Source organism: Crocodylus siamensis, chromosome 1 (genome assembly GCF_052110815.1).
Source record: "Crocodylus siamensis isolate JL-2025a chromosome 1, ASM5211081v1, whole genome shotgun sequence".
NCBI lineage: Eukaryota > Metazoa > Chordata > Crocodylia > Crocodylidae > Crocodylus > Crocodylus siamensis.
Window position 1 is genome coordinate 254,678,099 of NC_143395.1, and position 20,003 is coordinate 254,698,101.

General features: G+C 42.0%; 1 protein-coding gene across 4 annotated transcripts in view; it reads left to right on the forward strand.

Annotated features, from left to right (window-relative positions):
* Positions 1-402: 402 nt before the first annotated feature.
* The window catches only part of DYRK1A (dual specificity tyrosine phosphorylation regulated kinase 1A), a 131,047-nt gene continuing 111,446 nt past the window's right edge, over positions 403-20,003 (forward strand). For 2 of the 4 annotated variants that reach the window (XM_090060681.1, XM_090060711.1), the window contains exon 1: positions 625-945. The gene's annotated coding sequence lies outside the window, so the exon portion shown is untranslated. Of the gene's footprint in view, positions 450-624; positions 946-18,970; positions 19,052-20,003 lie in introns of those variants that run through there. The other 2 variants (XM_090060691.1, XM_090060702.1) reach the window with 2 other exon arrangements.

Genomic DNA, 20,003 nt, shown 5'->3' on the forward strand with positions numbered 1-20,003 from the left:
TCGCCCAGCCCACTTCAGCGCCGGTCCTCCCGCAAGTGCCTGTGCACCCACCCAGCCGCGGGCCGGGCGTAACGGATGGACTCCCCTACCCACCCCGCTCCCAGCGGCCTGCAGCACCCGCCCAGCGCCCGCCAAAGTTATAGCACCACGTGACAGCTGGGCCAAGGGGAGGGGGGAAACTGCGAGGGAGCACCAGTAGTTACCAAGGCGACCAAGCCCCGCCTTCACCCCATTCCCTCCCTTCTACGTCAGCGCGGTCTGCCCTCCCCTCCTAGCATAGAACGGAGTCAGGGGCGGGGCGCTGGGCCGTGTGATTGACAGTTTCCATAGCAACAGTCTCGTCCCGTCGCCATTTTGTCAGTTGAATTTTTTTTTTTTTTTTTTTTTTGAAATCCTTCCCCTTTCCCGCCCGAACCGCCGGTTCCAACACGGGGGAAAAAAAAGATTCGGTGCGTGACGGGGCGCGCGCATCCCACGCGTGTGGGGGGACTATGTATGTGTGTGTGAGCGGGGAGGTTCGAGGCGGGCGAGTGCGTGGTCCTGGAGGAGCAGCCGGCTCGGCCCGACTCGGCGGGAGGAGGGGGAGGAGCGCGGCGCGCGCGCTGGGAGGGGGGAGCGAGCGAGCAGTTCCCGGGGCCCCGCCCCGCCTCGCCCGCCAACCGCCCCGGCCCGGGAGGGGAGGGGGACACCCCATAGCCGTTGCCGCCGCCGGCCGCTGCGCAGGTTGGGAGCGCGCGCCATTTTGTGAAGCCATCGACAAGCCCGCCCGGCCGGGCAGCGCCGCGGATCCGCCCGCCGGGCCCCGCGCCGCCCCGCCCCGCCCCGCGGCCGGCCGGCCCGGGCTGCGGGACCGCGGGCAGGCGCTGCCGGGCCCAGGCGGCGCCAAACCCTCTTCCACCGCCGCCGCCTGAGTGACGAGGCCCCGAGCGCCGCCGCCCGCGCACGGTAAGTGCCGCCGGCCGAGGCCCTGCTGCCATCTTAGAGCGGGGAGCTTGGGCACGGCCTGCAGCCGTGCGGGAGAGGAGGGGGCTGCCCGGGCCTGGGCGGCGGCACCGGCATCGGCACCTGTTGTGGTGGCGGGACCCGGCTCCAGGCCGCTGGGTTGTTCCCCCCCGTGGGGACGGGGGTCCTCGGAGAGGCCGGACACAGCATCGCCCACCTGCTCCCCGCACTTTCCTCCCGGCCTGGCCCGGTTCCTCCAGCCCCGCAGTCAGCCGAGGGGGGGAAGAGGGAGGGGTACTCTGGGCTCTCTGCCTTCCCATCAACTTGCAAATTGCCCCTTTTGGATTGCCCTGGGATTGTTTGACGAAGGGTCTTGAAGGCTTAGCCCTCCTGCTGCTCCCCAGCCATCAAACTGAGGGGTCTTGCATTTATGTTTTTAAAATAAGGAACATAAAAAAATTGTCACCCCCAACAAATCAGCAAGCTTTGTGTACTTCATCACAGCAGCTTCCTGCCCCCTCACCCCGATAATGTGCTATTATTTATGGCCAGTACTATAAATATTTTTGCAAGAGGGGGTAGTCAGTGTCAAGCAGGGAGCATGCCAAGGTCCTGGAGGAGCAAACTTAACACGCTGTCACTAAGGTGACAACTTCTCAGTGGCTTTGCCTGCTTCCCTGAGAATGAGTGAGGACACCTGGGTGATGCCTGATGTCAAAAGTTGTGCATTTTGTTTGTGGTCGTAGTTAATAACCCTAAACATTAGTGAAAGCTGTTTAACTCATTGCAAATGAGAATGGTGTAGCCCTTCTGACGTGTTTGGCCAAAACTCCCCCCCCCCCCCCTCCCCAAAAGATATTATTGAAATAATTATACTTTTGGGGGATCTGAAGTTTTGTCAGTAATCCTGCAGATACCCACCTCGCGTTCCAATAGTTATCTGTCCATCACTATTCTGGATATATTCAGGGAAATGCATAAATAAATAGATTACTTTGTAGACTAGTCTTAGTGTCATCAACTCATAAAAATGAAGTATTCAGAGTCTGGGCATGCATTCTTTTATTTGAAGTTTGCGTGTGTGATGTTAGACTTATGTTTTCGTTTCATTTCAGTTTTTTGACATGTCTCTAGCAACAAACGTTTAAGGTTTTGTGCAATCTGTGCATGGGTATTGAAATTATTTTTAATAAAAAATTGTTCCATATTTGAAGTTGAATGCTTTCCTACCCTTCCGAATGAGACAGTTCCCTAATTTAAGTTTTCTAAATGTTTTTTGAATTAAAAGTACTTTGGTATTTGTTTCTAGGTGAATCAGAAGTATGGCAGAATTATAGTTACTAAATCAGGGTTTGTGTAGGTCTAGAATAGGGTGCCTTGAGATCCTTTAAAGGGTGCCACAGGGTACCATACAACGTTAGCCTAGTTATGTGTGCTGGCATGATTCACAAGATAAACCCATAGATTTCAAATAGGAATCCATAACAGTAAAGCTGTTGCGGTCTTTCTGAGTTCTTCGCATCCAAAGACCTGCTACAAAAAAAAAAAAGAAAGAGTGAAACCTAGGAATTGGGATTTTCTGAGGGCTGCCCTGAATCTCAAAAAGTTGAGAACCAGTGGCTCAGACCTTAACATCTTGGCTTTGCCCTTGTGGACAGGTGTAGAGAAACAGGAGCAAGGGTGGAAGTGGGTTTTTTGAAATAGCGAAAAAAAGATTTTTCTGCTTGCTATGTGTGCTCCAAAAGTACTCCAGCTTACAACTGATATTTCATTTTTGGTGTGAAGGCAGTGATGGAGTAGTGCCTAAGCATGTACCCATTTTTAGAGTGCTGTGGGCTTTATCTAGAATAGGGTTTAATATATGAGGTTAATTGATGCATTCTAGCTATTATTTTAATATCCTATGCAAGGCATTTAGTGAAGGTAGCATGTCCTATCTGGATGAAAGTTTTTAAAAGCCCATGTTTGCTAACACATTCTGATACCACACTTAAAACCTTACTCTAGATCAGGCCTTAGCAAGAAACTTGTGACTGAGTTGAATTATCTGTGGATGAAAGTAGTGTATGTTTTAATCTGTGGACAGAAGTAGTATATGTTTTCAGCCTCATTAGTTTAACAGAATACTTTTTAATATAGAAGCTAATACATTTGCTTAGCTGATTCTGTTGCCCACAGCACAACCAGCAAACATAGGGGCGTATTAAACTTAGCTGAAAAGCGTGCCCCTTTTCCCTTATCGCATATATACATTATTCTGAATACAAACAGGTGGCGCATTCAAAGCTAAAATGTTCAGAAAACCACCTATACCTCTATAGTTTAGGTAATGTCTTCAGTTTCCCTTCTGAAACTCTTTATTTTGAGGTGTTCATAATGTCATACTGAAAGTTGTGTCCAGCTTAAGTTTGGAAGCAAGTATGACAGTTAGACTTAAAATGTGTGTGCATGTGCGCACACATGTGCAGCATTAATGTCTTTTGGGCTTTTGGATGATCCAAATGACAGTAATTTTTTTTTAAAGGATCCTTTAGAGTTGTTTCTCTGTAGTTAACGTCTAAATACTCTTGATGCCTTTTGGTTTTGAGAGAAGGATGGGGAAACTAGTAAAAGTTCTGAGATTTCACTTACAAATGGCTGCAGTTGTTTGCAGAATATCATTATTTTCAGAGGACTGTGATGATGTCTGTCTACAGTGAATGCTTAAAATTGGTTTGATTTGTAAGTTGTTACGCAAATCTGAGTGGTATCATACCTGCTTTGCTGCTTTAGTAGCAGTACATTAGGGAGTCTTAACTTTTGACTGACTTTGGTTTGTGTCAAAACTTGAGGTTTCTTATAACTCGACTTTATGCAGCTTTTATGGGTTTCTTATGTATGTGAATCCATAGACTGAATTTGCCATAAGAACTAGCATTTGCAAGGTTATATAAAAGCTTTCTGATTTTGTTGTTGTCCTGATTTTGGTCATCATCACTGAAAAAATAAGGAAGCAAGTAATTTTGGTAAGGGGAAAATATTTTTTATTGGTCGTAGGAAGGAGAATGGCATTCTTAGGAATGTATTCTTAGGAATGTAGTCCATTGATTTAAAAAAAAAAAAGTTACATGGAATAATTTGTTGTGAGGTGAGTTATCTCTATAAAAACTCAAGTAGCTCTATAGTTGCTTGCATGCATTGTCTCTTCCATAATATCGGTGAGTTATTTTTATTTTTTTAATTCTCCATCCCTTTTGCATACAGCATTTTACCAGCTTAACCATTTTTCCCGTTTAAAGTGCATTTAATTTATTTGTGTGTGTTTTTGCTGTAGACTTAATCCAGGCTCTTACCTGGGTTTTTGGCTAATGCCTTCTGTCATCCACATCCACCCCTTTTATTCAGGTTGGGAATACTTTAAAGCCCCAAGCCATCTTACCTGGCTAACCATGTTGGTCAGAGTGCATGTTGGCTTCAACTATCTGAAAGCTGGGCAGTAGGAGTCAGGCTAAATCATGTACATGTTGAAAGTGCCTTCTTAAAGTTCCCTCTTGAAGGACAGGCAAGTTCCTGTCAGCTGTGGGAGGAAAGAATTGTGTCCTGGTGCAGAGAACTATAACACAGCCCAATGAGAACTAGTGAGAGCAGAAATAGGGCACAGTACCATTGATATAAATTTACATCAAGAGTGATCAAGCCAGGGCTAAACAAATACAGATGGGATAACTATGGAATGAGAACACACCCTTTGAGTCTGCATAAAGGTGGATCACCTAGAACTTGTGACTAACATCTAGAGTGGAGTTCTGATTTCCCTTCTCAAGGAACATGATTAGTTTAAACTGGCTTCAAATTTAACGTTTGTAAAACTTCTTAAAATTTGAAGAGCACTAAGTGTTTCCATGCTTGAAATAATATAAGACAGCAGATGTCTGTAAATAAATACTCTGAAAAGTTTTGAAATTTAGATCCTGCAGCACTGAACACCTGAAAGTGACTAAATGAAAGCGAAATAGGTTTAATTACCTATTGCGGTCCCAGCTTAGAACAAACACTGTATATAATGTGCTGTTTTGAATTTTAATGTACCAGGTTTGGGTTGGGGAGGAGGGGTGAGGTAAGGAACCTTAGGCACAGTTGAGTTAATTAGGAGCATCAGTGGTCTCCCTGTACTCTTAGACGGAATGTTTTCTAATCCTCAAAGAAGTATATAATGGAATGACATTGCCTCAAGTTGACTTTCTGAAGGAAAACCCCCCTGCAAATTGATGTCCAAGGACAAAAACATGCCCTAGTTTAAAACTTTGTTGAAATGCCTAGAAAAATCTGTTTTATTGAGGTATTTCCCATTTTTTTTGGTAACAAAATTTACCTTCTTAGTGAGAACTGTATTTTTAAATGTTAACACCATTAGCAAAAGTTGACTCATTTAAAACTTAAATCAGTTAATGCAGCTCACATCTAAAGCTTTATGGTTATATGAACAATACATTTTAAAATTTAATTTATGTTGAGCTGAACTTCGTGGGTTCAGATGCAAGTAGTTAAAATTGTTTGTTCATGAGAAAAAGCCTGTTTACTAAGCCTATGTGTGAATTTCCACTTGTCTTAGTGTGAGCTAAGCAAACTTCAGACAACCTTTAATTTACTCCGCTGGAAGGGTCTTTTGCTGAGGAGCCAATCCGAATTGTGTACATTCACTTCCTTTGTCAAGGAAGTAGATTGGTAGCATCTGAGATCAGACCAAGGACAGAGAGAACAACTGTTCAAAATAAAGTAATGGGGCAAGGAAAAGAAAACTTTGTTGCCTGGCAAACAAGTGCACGTGTTAAGTAGTGCTCCATTTATTTCATTACCTTGTACACATGGGGTTTACTTATACTTTTTGTGTTTGACTAATTATTGCTGTAGATCTTGTCACTTTATGTAATGAAATATAAAAGTGTAAATTTTACAGGTACAAAATCTGATCATAAAGCTGTCTTTAAAACAAAAAGCCAGCCATAATAGTACAAACCATTGGCTGTTTGGATCATGTTTGATTCTGGCTTATTTTTTATTATACATTTTCATTTGTACCTAAATATGCATTTACTTGATGGCATATAATACACAGGAAAGCTCGTGTCCATGATCTGAAATATTCTGATGTATTTGATAATGTTATAAGTGGTAGTTACTATATTTGAAAATTTCCATGCGCATATCTGCAACTCTTTAGGGATGTTCCATTTTAATTCCAGAATAATATATTTAACATATGTTTTTCTTCTGCAATTATGGATCCATAGGTGTAACATCTTGCTTTTTCTCGTGTACACTGAATTAATTGTCATAATGGTTGGGAATACCTTTACCAAATTAGTTTACTTAATAGTATGTATTTTAATAAACTAAGGTGTATAACTTATTTATCTGCATTTATAATTGCACATTTGTAAGCAGTCCCATTGAAATAGGTGGTATACTTTGCTTAAGTGAAGATGTTTGTATGAGCGTTTTCCATGTAGGGCCTTTAGGTTGCAGCCTTGTCTTATTACCCCTTCCCTTCAACCCCAAACTGCATCAAAACTTTCTTTAGATACAATACAAGGAGAGTTGTTGACTACAGAATTTACATAGCTTCACTGTTGAATGGCTTATGAATGTCGACAGACTTTCATTGTTACGCTGTATATTTAATGTTTTATAAGCTTGATTCACTGGGCTTTTCTTATAAATGGCTTGCATGGATTTTACCTGGCAGTAAATAGTATTGTATGAATGTTACATATATTCAGGGTTGAAAGGAAAAGATGTATAATGCTATCTTAGGAGAGATAAAATGGCTGTGTAACTGAAGCCTGAACAAGGGGCATGGTTAAAATTGTTTTGTTTCCTATTAGGATAGTAGCTCGAGACCCCAGGCAGGATGACATGGTGGTAGGTGTAGCATAAACCTTAAGTAAATATAGACTCAAGTTCAGAGTTGAGTCAGAATGTCATGATTGCTGTCTACCATCCAACCTAAATGTTTTCCTAATGTAGGGTTTATGGTATGAAATTACATGCGTTTTTTAAGTAAATAAAAACAAGCTATCATACTTTGGAGGTCTACTGTTTTGCAAAAGTTCAGTACGTCTAAATTTCATAACTTCATATATGACTAGAGGTTACAGATGAGCTCTTCCAAGAACCCCCTTTAGATATTTTCTGTTAGCATGGTATTTGCTGGGTACCATTGTCATACTGTATGCTTTAGACAACAGCATTTTGTAACTTTTTATATATTTCATAGACATTTGGGGCTGGAAGGGACCTCATGAGATCGAGTCCAGTCCCCTTGCCATAGGCAGGAAGTCAGCTGGGATCAAGTGACCTCAGCAAGAAATACATCCACATGTTTTTTGAAAGAGTCCAGAGTAGGTGCTTGCACCACCTCTGGGAGGAGATTGTTCCAGACCCTGGACACTCGCACTGTGAAGAACTTTTTTCTTATGTCTAGTCTAAATCAGCTTTCCTGTAGTTTATGGCTGTTAGACCTTGTTATTCCTTGGGGAGCTCTGGTGAACAGCTGTTCTCCCAGGTCCTGATGCACCCTTCTTATATAGTTGTAGGCTGCCACCAAGTCCCCCCTGAGCCTCCTCTTTTCCAGACTGAAGAGTCCCAAGTTCCTCAGCCTCTCATATGGCCTGCCCTCTAGGGCTTGGATTATTTGAGTGGCTCTTCTCTGGATTCCCTCAAGCTTCTCCACATCTCTCCTGAAGTGGGGGGCCCAATACTGGATGCAGTACTCCAGTTGTGGTCTCACCTGGGCCAAGTAAAGTGGGAGGATGACTTCCCTGATTTTACTTGAGATGCATCGGTGGATGCATGCCAGAGTTTGATTTGCTTTGCCAGCCACAGAACCGCATTGGTGGCTTATATTCATCTTGTAGTCAGTCAAGATCCCCAAGTCCCTCTCGGTCATAGTGCTAGCAAGCGTAGCATTGCTAAGCCTGGAAGTGTTGAAATTTCTTACTACCGAGGTGCAGCTCTTTACACTTTTCTACATTGAAGGCCATCAGGTTTTGGTCAGCCCACCTTGAAAGTGTGTCCAAGTCGGCTTGTATCCCCCACCTGTCCTGCAGTGTGACCACCCTCCCCCATAATTTGGTATCATCTGTGAACTTGACCAGGTTGTATCTGACTCCCGACTCCAGTTCATTAATAAAGATGTTAAAGAGTACTGACCCAAGTACCAAGCCCTGAGGGACTCCACTGGTCACTCTGCACCACATTGATTTGCTCCCATCAACTAGTATTCTTTGGGTCCGACCCTGTAGCCAGTTACCTAGCCATCAGACCATAAGATGATCAAGGCCACAGTTCCCCAGCTTAATCACGAGGACCTCATGGGGAACTAGGTCAAAGGCTTTCTTGAAATCCAGATATATGACGTTCATGTCATCTCCCTTGTCCAGGGCATGTGTTACCTGATCATAGAAGGTGATGAGGTTGGTCAGGCAAGACCTGTCAGTCACAAAGCCAGCTTGCAGCTAGAGGTGCACCAACACATTGGTTTGATATCGGATTGGCACCAATACAAAGAAAATTGATTGCATTGGAAATTGGCCTGATCTGGCCGATTATTTGGCTGATAAATGCCCATGCATGCATGCAGCTGCAGCGCAGCATGTAGGCAGTGGGGAGCATAGTCTGGCAGGTTGGAGAGCTGTGTGCAGATGGTAAGGTCTGTTGTGGTGGTAGGGATGGTGGGGGGTAAGATCAACGCCCCTCACTTTGAGGAAGGGAGTGAGGCAGGTGCTGCCCAGCCAGGGCAGAAAAGAGTGCGGGGAAGGAGCTGCAGCTCATCTGGGGGGTGTGGGGACAGGGGAGTGGCTTCTGCTGCTGCGTGCACCCTGGGAGGGCATGGGGTGGGGAGGGCGGCATGTGCCCTGGATCTGTGTGGTGGGGTGAGCTGCAGCTGCGAGCTGTGGCCAGGGCTGTGCCGGGCTATTCCCAGTGCATGGAGGGCTTTACTCGGGGCTGCAGTTCTGCACTTGGGGCTGTGCTCCTGGTGGATGGTGGCGGGGTGCTGGGAGCGGGGGTTACAGGGTGGGGCTGAAGCCACCCCAGATTTTGCTGTAGCCCCCTCCCAGCTCTGGCACCTGCCCCAAGCACAGCCCTTACATGCTGGGAGCGCAGGCCTGCCAGGGTGCACAGCGGTGGGAGCCACAGGTCCGCCCTGCATCCCGCTCTGCCCCAGCCCCACATCATCAGCACGGAGGACATTGATCTGATCCTCCACATCCCTTCCCCCAGTCCACCACAACAGACTTACCAGCTGCACACAGCTGTGTCAGAAATCGGACTGGTGTTGACCAATATGCCTCCTTAAAAATTAGCCATTGGTACTGGCCCCCAAAAGCTGTTAGTGCACTACTGGCAACATCCATATAAACCCCCTTTCACTGTGTTTGTTCCTTTCCTTCTTCCTGTTGTTACATTTGCTATTACTTCATTATATTTCACTATAGAGTTAAGTTAGCTGCCATCAGGTTCACAACATATTCTTTCTTATGCTTTCCCAACTTGCTGTTCTAATAAGTTATTTGCTGTTTGTACATAGGGAAGCTGGATCTTTAGAGTAGAAATATTTGGCCACCTAAACTCAGGGGTTGGCTGTTGTTTTTTAAATTGAGATTGGTTTTGCTGTGGAATTATAGCCTATAAATATTTTTAGTGCAGGAGGCTATTATATATAGCAGTGGAAACTAGGAAATACCTGTGGGTTGCTTCTCAAATAACTTATAGTATTTCGTCAGGTAATTTACATTGTGTCCCATTGCTGTCAGTGACTGCATGCAGAAATCCATCTTTTGCAAAATATTTCCTCAAGGCTAAAGGTAAGGAGATTCTGAAATGGGGAAAACATTGTTTGTTTGGATGTGAAAAGAAATGATGTACTTTATCACCAGTCCTCCATGGTTTATGCCATATCTTTGCCTAAAGTTTCATTAAATATTATAAGGGAAATATTACTAAAGAATTGAAGCATGTGTGTCTTTTTTGATTTTGTTGCATGCTTTTAGCCAATGCTTTAACTCCAGATTTGGGTGCATTCAGTAACAAGTTATATCTTTAGTTTACAAGGTTCAGCTACTACACTTTTTAAATAATTCTCTCATCTGTGTAATTTAACAATGCTTAAGTGACTAATATATGCTTTGTTCCAATATCAGTTAAGTTATTTCTGATATTATGACAGTAGAGAAGTAGGGTATACCATAACCAAATATATTTAGGTGTGAGGAAACTGTTAGCTTATTATTGGGTGGTAAAGAATTGTATGAGACAAATCTTTTTTGATAAGTACTTATCTTTGCAGTCTTAACATTGGATAAATATACTTTTTCATTTAGGAACGTACTTTAAATTGCAGTGTTAGATCAGACCAAATGATCAGCTTTCAGAGCATCTTGCTTGAATGGCAAATTGTCCATAAGTCTGTGTGGGTATAAGGAACTCTATCCTGGAATAAACTGTCCATAACAGAAACTTCTTCCTAATCCCAAACAGTTAGTGGCTGATTTGTCATGAAGTATAAGAGTTTCTGATCGCATACATTTTTATTCTGTCTTTTGTAATGAATGCTATTCATGTAATAGATTACAAATTTACAGTTTGTTACATTTTTGACATTGTGTAAATAATACGCTATGCAAATGATTTCTTTTTATTAGCTTATATTTCTTGCCCTTCATTAGATGCAATCTTAATATGAAAGATGATCAATAGGATCTCTTTATTGACTGTCCTTGCATTGTTTTATTGTATGTGTCTCTATTATGCCTTTTTTCATTTGTCATCTTTCTGAATAATATAGTTTTTTAAACTGTTATTTTTCAATTCTTAGTGCCTAAATTCATGTTTTAACAAATAACTAAACTAGAGCTGATATTTCTTTTTTCTTCCCTATAGTGCTGACAGTCCTGTAGTTTCCACTGGCTTTACTATCATCTCTTAGTTTTCTGGCCCTCTAAAAAAAAAAGAACCCTCCTTTATTTTAATGCCTTGAATATGGGAGTCATAATTAAGGCGCCCAATTAAATGTCATAATTTTGTCTTCAATTTTTTTTATACAGAATTCTTTTCATGTACCTTTTTCATTGTTTTTCCCTTGAACTCTTATATTTCTGTTTGTCTCGGTTATTGGACACACAATTTGGAAACAGGCAGGGTCCAAATTGCGCATAAAAAGTACTATAAAATACCAAAAATTGATAGAGAAATACTATTTTTTTGCAAAACTTCATGGTGGTGTGGCACTTCTATTTGTATGTTTGTGTCACAGAAAGGATCTGATACTGGAAGGCAAAGTGACTTCTTTAAAACTATACAGCAAGTCATCGACGGAGTCAAAATTGGAATGCTGGATCTTTGGGCTTCCGGTTTTGTGCTTATTTCCTTAAAATCTATTGCTAAGATGGTAAGCATCAGCAGTTACTATTGGTTTTAGTTGAAACTGGGAATAAAATCAGGCCTAGCATCTCATGAGTAGCAACTGTGAATATAATTAAGGGTCACCTCACAGTTTTAATTTAAATGATTCTCCTATCACCACATAGGCAATCTGTAGTAGACTTCTGGATAGAGGCCTGGTTCCCCTGTCTGACATTCAGTTCCCTTACCCATATTTCATCTCTTGTGGTCTTTTTCTTCATTTGCTACAGATCTTTTCAGTTCTGAAGAAATAATGCAGCAGTTCCTGACTTGCTGATCTGTTTGCTGAAATCATCCTGATCCTTGTGTGCAGTCCTGATCCTTTTTTTGTGGATTATTCCCCCCTTGTATTCAGTAAAGCAAGGATTCAATGTACAAAATAATATGTAACCATGTAATTAAAACCTTTGTAATAACACTTTTGCACAAGAGGCAGAAAATTGTACGAGCAACCTTAATTCTGGCATTTTCTAAGTTTTCGTGAGCACTTTATCTTGCAACCTAAGTAACACTTTTTTTTTTTTTGAAAGGCATTTTTATTTTTACTACACACAGAATCTAACACTGTATGTGCTGTCATGATACAACCCTCTCATTAACAAGGTTTGAGTTTGGTCTATCAGCACTGTACATAATGCAGTTGATCTAAAGGATTAACTACAAAGCTGATGGTAGGAATGTTTCCTTTTGTGGACGAGCCACTAGAGGATGCACAATATGGAGAAATGATGGATTACATATGCATGATTTGCTCTATTCATAAATAGCATTTTTTGTGTCCCGAGGTTTGGCAAACTTTCTCCAAGACAATGTAACTAAATAGCTTAAGCTTGCCTCTGTGATATTGGAAATTTGAGTTCTCTTTCCAGTTGACTTCTCTTTCCAGTCCCCTCATTAGTACGTTGTTCACAAAGAAGGAAGTGTCATTAGTTAATAAAATGGAAATTTATTAAGATATAATAAGATTAGCTTCTTGGTTTCCAGTTCTTCCCATAGACTGGGGTTGAGTGAACTGTCACTTGCAGATGACATGTGGTTCCTCAAATAAGTCATTAAAAAAATTGTATGAGCTTCATGATCTTTGATTCTTGGTCATGGGCTTCTTGAAGTGTTGTGTCTTGTGGTTTTCAGCTCAGTTGAGATTTTTGGTTTGTTGCTGGAGGGTTAAGAAGTTTGGCCAGCCCTGCTATAGGCCAAAGGGTGGTTTAATTGAGGGAACTTGAGTGCCCATTCCATTTTGTCTCTGTCTTATTCAGAACAGTTGTGTGTAGTAAACTGAAATGGGACAGTAGGGTGGTATGGGTGCACTGTGAAGAGAACGAGGGTTTTTTGGCAGCAAACCCCGACCAAAATACATAAAAGAAAATAGTGAGAGGAAACACTGGCTTTCATGAACTCACAAGTTGTCCATATCTGATCAAATAAAGGTCCCCTTCTCCCTGCCAAACTTAAGATTCCTGCTCCAAACTTTGGAAGTACTAGAGCTCCTGTAGGTAAACCATTGGAAGAACATTTGTAATGGAAAATAGTGATCGACATACAGATAAGTTTAGGCATTACTACTGCTCCTAAAGGCAACAAACAGGAAGGATGTATTACTGTTAGGAGCATATTAAATGCAAGGATGTAAAACTGATTGATAAACCATCTAGATGAAAATTATATCTTTTTCTTTTTAATAACACACTTGCGAGAGTAATTCTTTAATTGGGAAGACAGGAGTGATACATCCCTAATGTTTCAGGTGTCTTAGTCTGCACTTGAACCATCCAAACAACCTGCAAATAAATGGGGAAACCAGACTTAATGTACTTGCTATTTCAAAGAGGAAAACCAGGCAGAGATTTTCCTTTCTCTCCTCTCCCCGTTTCCCTCCCAATCCTCTTTTGGCAGCTGTTGTGAGAGACTTTCCTGGCCTGCTTCATATGTACCAAAGAAGCAAAACAAAGAGAGAAAATATTCTTTCTGTTCATGTCATTTTTACATTTCTAGTGGAAATATTAACTTGGTTACATTGCATGTGTTTAAAGTATCTATGTATGTAGTAGAAGTATCAATATGTTAAACCTGCCATTTATCCAGTAAGACAGGAATAGAAAGTATATAAAAGTAAACTGTAGTTTTACTGTGCTTTACAGGCTTTCAAGCTTTGGTTTCCTAAAGGCAGCAGTAATTGTTGGGGTATGAACCACTCGCTTCCCTGCTACTTGGCATATACTATGTTGGACTCTACTCCCTTTGCAATTTCCCAGTCAGTCTCTTTAGTCATAGAGAGAGTTCCTGGCAGGTGCTGCATCTCTTCAGTTGCTGCTGTTTTTTCCCAGTTTCATCTTCAGTTTCCTTTTGGTGTCCTGGTTTTTCTCCTTTCTGCAGAGGTTCTTGCCGTGTGTATGGATTTTTAATTTTAGTTTTTGAAGATTTTGCACACTTCTGACTTGTGCCAACTGTGATGCACTGTTAAGTTTCTGGAGACAAAGGTAAATGGTTGCTTTTGCTTTCCATGCTCTGATGTTTGACTTTGCCTACTGTTGAGAAACCCACTGATTTATTTATTTATTCATTTGTTCATTTTTTGCAAAGTTTTGGTGCCTGATATCACCATGTTCCCCCTTTTGGATTTGAAAGCTTCTTGCCTTGAGTATCTTGAGGAAATCCCTCAAGATCCTGTAAAATCTATTTCCTTGGCTCTACAGGAGGAAGGAAGACAGTTAAGTGGCTTTAAGTAGCATCTATTTGGTAGAATAATCTCTACAGATGTGTGTACTTAGGAGAATGTGGCAGACAGACTATTGTCATAGGTAAAGCCTCCAAGCCTTCCTCGGGAAACCCTCCTAGAGATTCCTGGAAGTCTGGCATGAAACCAATTTGGAATGTTTTGAATGAAAATCTCTCTAAGCAAAAGTCTTAGTGGGCCTTGACTGCTAAATTTTGGGAATGTTCTGGCACAGACCCAGCTTCCCTCAGGCCTTGTGAAGCATCTTTAAATTCTCAGCAGAAGTCTTTAATACACTCTTCCCTCTGCTGGTATGGATTTGCCATAAGTTAAGATCAAGCAATAGTTTGAATCAGTGGTGCTAAATGTGCTCTTATTGGATAAGGCATCTTTTTCTTGTAGAGCTTCGGATGAGGAGCTGAAACAGTCAGCATTCTATCATCTCTAATGCCATCAGTTGGATTCAGCTTCTTAAGGCATATAGAATTTTCCTTCCATTAGCATTCAGGATAAAGTGGCTTATTCAGGAATCCTGAGCAATGGTGGGTATTTGGGAACCTGAACAAATCATTTGGCACCTCTGTGCAATCCTGAAGGTTGCTTTATCATAGGGGTGGGTAAAATATGGCCGCAGGCCAGATCTGGCCCACCAAAGGATTTTGTCTGGCCTGCAGTGGATCTCTTGTTCCCACCTGGGCAACGACACATGGCCAGTTCTGCCACTGCTAGGAATGTAGCAGAGCTGGGGTGGCGCAGCGGTTGGCCTCACTTCGCGGCAGTGGCTCCTTCCAGTTGCTGCCACTGCTGGACCTGGACCAGGCCCTGCTGCCCAGGCACCCTGGCCTGCTTTCCTCCCCCCCCGCGCGTGTGCACGTGCGCACACTGGAGGTGGGACCCGTGCAGGCAGGGCATGTGGGGATTTTGGGGCAGTGACTGCACAGGGGCAGTGGCTGAGGCAGAGCCTCAATCTGCTTCTGCATGGCCCTGTGAGTGGTGCAGAGTGAGTTGTGGCCTTGCCCCAGGCTTTAACCATCCCAGGATCCGATAGTGAGTTTTGGTGACAGGTGGGGGAAGGGTGTGGCTCATGACAGGCCACCAAAACTCCCTATGTGGCTACCACAATTCTCTTGGGACCAAATAGTTGCCTACCCCTGCTTTATCATCTTCATTATTTCCATCTTGCCCTGATTGGAAGCTGTTGGACCTCAAAGGGCAGTGGGAGCAATGTTTTTCATAGAAATTAGCCTTTCATGCTACAGTTTGGTGCCTTTGGTTTCAGGCCATTGGCCCTTATATTTTCAGCATTTCTTATAGTGCGGCCCTTGGTGCAGCCAATATTTGTTTTTTCTGAAGCACTGCTGATATACTGTTGATATACTTTGAGTGTCTCAACAGTTACATCATCACTCAACCTCAAAAGGGAATGCTACTACAACTTGGAGAAACTGGGGGGCTCTTATGCTAAATACATCTCTGTGGTAGGACACCAATGTTGCGAGTGAACCTTTACCTTCCCACCAGGTTTTTTTTTTTTTTTTAATTGTCAGCCGGCTTTGAGTCTCTTCTAGTAGAGGAATATGTCCAGGATATGATTAAGATACTTGAGCCAGTAATCTTTGTTTAATAGATGGTTCCTGTGCTCTTGTTTACTATTTTGGATCAGCTAATGGTGTAACAAGAAATTTACATTCTTTTTGTTGTGTCATTTGGACAACAGGTATATTTTTGTTAGGGGTGCGCTGATAAAGATTTTTTTTGTCCGACACCAATGACCAATTATTAACCAGCCATGTTGGCTGATACCAATCTGATTGCCGATAATGCAGCCCTGCAGCTTGGAGAGCAGCGTCTGGCCAGTAAGTCTGTGGGGTGAGGGAAGGGGTGTGTGGTGGGGCGTGGGAAATGCAGATGGAGGCCCCCATGACGAGGGAGGGAGAGGGATAGGTGCTGCCCAGCCGGGGTGGGGTGGGATAGAGGTGTGGGCAGGTCATTCGGGAGGAGGTTGAAGGTTCCTGCTGCTGTGCACACCAGAGGGGAGGCATGGGGGGCATATGCTATTGTGCAATCACCTCTGTGTACATTACACAAATGCATGTAAATCAGGACAACATTTTTTTAAATTCAAATTAATGAATGTTGTAGATGTTTGATTTTTAGAATATAATTTGGTATTTTTCTGGTTCCAAGATGGTAAAACCCCTTGCTGAAAGGAGTACTTCTGGGGACAGGGGGAGGGAGTTCTGGTGGCAAAGGTCAGGGGTTAGGGGGTGGGACTTCAGGTCACAAGATAGTGGCCAGGGGCAAGGCATCTGTCAAGGGGTGGGGCTCCCCATGCAGCCCTCGACAGCTTGCCAGAACTCGGTAAGTAGCCCTTCAGCCAAAATAATTGCCTGCCCCTGAACTAGGGATATCAAGGGGAACCCATGTGGATGGACTCTTGTTGAAAGTTGGGCCCTCCAGGACCATCAGCTCCACATCATTGATTTGGAAAAGATGATGGTCCTAAAGGCTGTCTACTACTCTTGGTAGACAGAGCAGTGATGCTCAACCTTTTGGCTCTGCAAGCCAAACGAGTGGTGCTGGATCAAGCCCTGCACTGCCCCTGCCTGATCTTGCATGCCCAGATCAGGCTGTGAAGACTTATTTGGCCCTTGTGCACTGGGATTGGTCCTTGTGCCATCCTTTACACCCAATTTAGCGAGCAGGGCCATTGTGTTGTACCCATGGAGCTTTCCATGTGTCTGGAAGTTTGGCAGCAGAGTGGTGCCACCACTCACTCCACTGTCACCAAACTTTCAGACCTGTGGGAAGCCCAGTGGGCTGGGTGATGTGACTCTGGGGTTAAGATCTGGCCTGTGGACTGGTGAGTAAGTCCCCCTGATCTATTCTACTATTTGGCTGGGTTATAAGATCAGGTCTTTATAAAGTCCTTTAGAATTTTGTGTCTCATTCCCCCTCCACAACAGCCTATTAAAGTTGTTAAATCTTTATCAGAAAGAGATGCTGCAGGAAATCCAGATACTGGATGACAGATACCTGAAACAGTATCATAACTCAATGAGTATTAGTAATAATAATGAAACGTGGACCCTTACTAAGCCTGTGTTTCATGGTCTTTATTTTGTCAGATTTGAGATGGTCATCCAAACAGCAGTTAGTTGTTTAATAGCGAGAAGTAATTGGCAGCATGCTCATGACATTGAATGCACTTGGGAAGTATCTTATGTTTGTAATATAGCAGTGTCATTACATTTTGTGTTTTTGGGAATAAAATGATTACTATATTTTCATGAAATGTTTGGTGGTGGTGATGTCCTGCTAACATGAGGAAATGGTATTCCCACTACTTGAGCAATTAACTTACTCTCCAAGGCAATGTCCTTTTTATCAGGAGATCAGCTTGTGTCACCATTAGGGTGTTGGAGTTGTTAGTATTATTCCTATTAATGAATAATTTGACCCCAGCTGGTAATTGAAATACACAAGAGTACAGCTAGGCACAGTTTATCTGAATGCCCTCCATATGAGAGAATCTCTATGGACCTTGAGATTTTAGTGGAAATAAGCATCACATCTGGATAGCAGGTATATTCTGGACTTTTCTGTTCTAGTAGAAGTGATGCTATTTAGGATTTGATTTCAATTTAGGTTTTAGCACACGACTTATTTAAGATTTGAGTACTAAATGTTTCCCACCCAAGTTAGAACAGCTGTAAATATGTTCAGCTAAGGATACCAAGGGAAATCCATGTGGATGGACTTCTGTTAGAGGTTGCACCCTCTGAGACCGTCAGCTAGCTGCACATTGCTGTTTTGGAAAAGAGGATGGTCCTGAATTAATTTAGGTTGTTTGGAGACCTGGCGTGCCAAAAACATGATGTCCTTATTTAAGCGGCAGTCCAGCCTATTTGTTTTTATATAAACAAGCTTGATGACACCAGTTGTTTCCTGTGTTAGGAAATGTTTAAATTGGAAAGATTTCCATCTTCAGGATATCTTTGGTTACCATATATTTAACATGCAAACAGAGCTGATCCATAAAAGATCCTCAGTGATGGTCTCGGAACTGGAATAGTGGATAAACGTATTGATTGGTGAGGGACTTGAGCGGTGCAGGTTTTTTCCACCTGCTTGAACAGATTACCTTCTCATAGCACCTTAAAAGGAGATTGCTACCAAGCGATGTATTCTTTATGAGGGGAGAACTTTACCTGTGACTTTTTCATCACGCTCCTAGTGAGGGTTGAGGGTTTTGGCAACACTTAGGAAATGCTTCATGATTCTGTTAGTCAGCAGAGATTTGATTTTCAATTTTGTTGCTGGTGGCTCAAGCTAGTACCATAAGAGAGAACTTTTTTGCTTCATCCCAACACAAGAGTCTTTTCTTTGGCAGCATTATGATTGTTATGAAGCTGAACAAATGTCAAGAACATCTTGAGTAGTTCTTGGGTAACTATTTACTAAAAAGCAAAAGTTAAAAATGGAGTAGGCTTGCTGGATGGTGACTTGCACAATTCAAAATTCTTAACATCTTTAAGTTTAGCTGTTAGAAAAACACAGATTGAAGTAGTTTACCTGCTAATATTTAATGAATTTAAAACTAATATCTGCAGCCTGTATTAGGTTCATGCAAGTTTTAGTGTATTTAATCATCCTCATATTAAACAGCTCTTATGTCCTTGGATATTTGTAAACATTTGAATTTATTAATGCATGTTAACTTAAATTTAAGCTAGGAAAATCAGGCAAGAAATCATACACAATGTTACTGTGAGGACTAAATCCATTTGGCCATCTCAGTGAAGAATGTATTGTTTTTTTACATTACTTGAAGTCTTTAAATCAAGTTTGTTTTTGTTTTGTTTTTTAAAGAAAACTCTAAGTCACCCAGAAGATACGAGTTTGACATAAGAATTACTGAGTAAAATTCTGTGGCCTGTGTTTATGTAGAAGGTAAGACTAGTTGATCATAATCTTCTCTTTCACTTTTTTTTATATTGAATGTCACTTTTCTTGGTAGCAGTGACTTTACCTGGCAGAGTGAGTGAGCTTTGGTCTCTTTGAGACTGATCTACGTTTATACCACCTTTTACAAGGTTAGAATGATGCTACAGATTCTTTATGAGATTTCTGTCCAAAATGATAACAGTTTTTATCTAAAGAAGCTTATTGTCATGTAATTGTGTTTCTCCACACCCTTATGCTTCCTTCTTTGAGGCTCTTTCTTCTCACTTTTGTGACTTAAAAAGTTCTCAGATTTCTACCTAATTAGCTCTGATCTTGATAAGAAAATACACCAACTTTTGCTTCCCTTGTAACCTATTCTCAAGGCTTTGTAATACATCTCCATAGGTAGGCTGCCAGCTCATACATTAATGAAAGTATATGTGTTTGAATATTGGACGTATACTTCCTAAAATTATTTTAGTAATTCAAGTCAAGTGGAAGCTAATGGCTTAATAACAGAAGCTCCCAGTTTTGAAGTTGGACCCAAAAAATTGCTTTCCTTTTGAGTTGATCAATTTTCACTTCCATGTTTTGATGGAGTTGGTCAGTTCACTTAGTTTTCCAGGCAAAATTTCCTAGAAAACAGAAAGTAGTGTTGTAAAAGGGCATTTCAGAATTTTTGTATATCTTAAAGTATTTAAAATGGGCAACGGTTCTTTTCCTGTTTTGTCTTTCTATCTCTGATTCTTCCATTCCCCCACGGATGTTGAAACGGTCTTGCAGTCTTATAATGTTTATCTGCATAATGTTTAACATCCCTTTGAATGAAGGGTTATAATATTTGTCTCCTTTCCATCCTATTTAAAATAGATATGGAGAAAGACCAAGGATTAATTCCACAAAAGGATTTGGGTGTTGCAACATGTAACTTGTAGGTATCTGCCTCTGAATGGAATAT